At 48.0% G+C, this 2,500-nt stretch overlaps 1 protein-coding gene across 1 annotated transcript in view; it reads left to right on the top strand.

The window, feature by feature from the left end:
* The window catches only part of fat3a (FAT atypical cadherin 3a), a 138,076-nt gene that overhangs the window by 93,299 nt on the left and 42,277 nt on the right, over positions 1 to 2,500 (top strand).

The following is a 2,500-nucleotide window of genomic DNA, read 5'->3' as shown; positions in this document are numbered from 1 at the left end:
CAGACATAGACATACTATGGACATAGCCATAGACAATAAACATTAAATTAAAGTGCGAGACTGAAATATAGAACATGTATGTATCAAAAATAGAAATATAGGACATATATATATATATATATAAAAAAAAAAAATAGAGGTAGTTGTGTTGTATATTTATATAGTCAGTTACATGAAGTTTAAACTTGTGCTTGTGTGACCTGTATATTTACATTGATATGCAGTATGCAGTAATTTCAAGTATATCAGGCTTGATGTGAAGCAGCAACACGTTAGGCTGCGCAGTCACAGTGCAGTTCCACAGGGCGGTGTTGGGGGGGGGGGTTAGGGTAGACAGGATCCTAGTTTCCTAGGTTCCTGGCTGGCTGGTGGGTGGGGGGGGCTGTCAGTGATGGGAGAGTGGGTAGAGTGTTCAGCATCCTGATTGCTTGGTGGATGAAGCTACTTGCCAGTCTGGTGGTGCGGGAGCGGAGGCTCCTGTACCGCTTTCCAGAGGGCAGGAGGCTGAACAGTTTGTGTGCAGGGTGGGTTGTATCCTTGACAATCATTAGTGCTTTGCGGGTGAGGCGGGTGGTGTAAATGTCCTGCAGGGAGGGGAGTGGTGCTCCAATGATCCTCTTAGCTGTGTTAACAGTGCGCTGGAGGGTCTTTCTGTTCTGATCTGTGCAGCTTCCGCCCCACACTGTGATGCTGCTGGAGACGATGCTCTCGATGGTCCCTCTGTAGAATGTAGTCATGACGGGAGGCGTGGCACTTGCCTTCTTCAATTTGCGCAAGAAGTAGAGGCGCTGCTGGGCTTTCTTCGCCAGTGATGCTGTGTTGGTGGTCCAGGAGAGGTCGTCGCTGATGTGCACCCCCAGAAATGTTGTGCTGCTCACTCTCTCCACAGCATCTCCGTCGATGGACAGTGGTGGCAGTTGTTTGTGGCCTCTCTGAAAGTTGACAACAATCTCCTTGGTCTTGCTGACATTTAGCAGGAGGTTGTTGTCTTTGCACCATTTAGCCAGCAGGTCTACTTCTTCTCTGTAGTGAGCCTCATCGCCCTTAGTGATGAGGCCCACCAGTGTTGTGTCGTCCGCAAACTTCACCAGATGGTTGGAGCTGTGAGTGGTTGTACAGTCATGTGTTAGCAGTGTGAAGAGCAGGGGGCTGAGCACACACCCTTGAGGGGCCCCGTGCTCAGGGTCAGAGTGCTTGAGGTGTTGTCCCCGACACGTACTGCTTGTGGTCTCTGCAACAGGAAGTCCAGCAGCCAGTTGCAGAGGGAGGTACTGAATCCTAGCTTGTCCAGTTTGCTGATGAGTTGTTGTGGTATTATGGTATTGAATGCTGAACTGAAGTCTATGAACAGCATTCTCACATATGAGTCTTTATTGTCTAAGTGGGTGAGGGCTGGATGGAGGGCAGAGCAGATTGCATCCTCCGTGGATCGTTTGGCTCGGTATGCAAACTGGAAGGGGTCCAGGGTGGGGGGTAGGGTGGCGTTGATGTGTGACATGACTAGCCGTTCGAAGCACTTCATGATTATGGGCGTGAGTGCTACAGGACGGTAGTCATTGAAGCATGATGGTGATGATTTCTTTGGCACGGGTATGATGGTGGCAGTTTTGAAAAGTGATGGGATGACTGCTTGCTCCAGAGAGGTGTTGAAAATGTCTGTAAAAACATCCTTCAGCTCTTCTGCACAGTCCTTCAACACTCGTCCTGGTATGTTGTCTGGGCCTGCTGCTTTGCGTGGGTTAATGGTGGCTAGTGTCCTCTTCACGCTGGCAGAGGACAGGTACAGGGGTTGAACCGAAACGGTACGGGCGTCACGGTTCGGTGCATGAATTTACACGGAGAATACACGGTATAAAAATACATAAAACTCGTGTGCGGATTAATTAATGTCATGCGCATACTGTTAAGTAGAGAGAGTTACGGGAGTTCTTTAGCGACACCTAACGCTAATCTGTAGCCTCGCCTTAGCTCTGAAGCTCTGATTGGCGCCTATGTTTTTTTTGTCAGGTCGTCGGTCGAGTCCGTCAGTCATTAGCAGCACTAAGGTTAGACCCACAAGAGTTAGAGGATCCGCTGGTCTCTTTAATATCGCAAGTTTGAGAACTTCAGTTACAGTAACGTTAGTACAGGCGAAAGAGTGGTGGATAAGATGAAACTGTGTGTCGGCGTTGTTCAGCAGTTGTTGGGTATGTGAGTGGAAAAATGCTACACATATTCGAAGCCATCACCCAGATGATGTAGGCTACCAGTCACTGAAACGAGGGGAAAAAACTTCCCCTGCGCTTCAGCAGCCTTTGGATACACATACAAATAGGGCCAAAACCTATGGCTTAAATTAAATGATTTCGTAATGACAGAAAGCTATGTAAATCGCGTGGTAATTACCTTTATGTTGGGGTAACTTGTAACTTCTCACATGAGGAGCTGGTAGTGTTAAGTGCATAGACAGTAAAATAAAGTGACAACGCTAACCAGGCTAATAAACAAACCATGCTACGGT

The sequence above is a fragment of the Alosa sapidissima genome, chromosome 15 (genome assembly GCF_018492685.1).
Source record: "Alosa sapidissima isolate fAloSap1 chromosome 15, fAloSap1.pri, whole genome shotgun sequence".
In the NCBI taxonomy this organism is placed as follows: domain Eukaryota; kingdom Metazoa; phylum Chordata; class Actinopteri; order Clupeiformes; family Clupeidae; genus Alosa; species Alosa sapidissima.
Note: the sequence above shows the minus strand (reverse complement) of the source record. Positions and strands in the feature narration are given on the sequence as shown.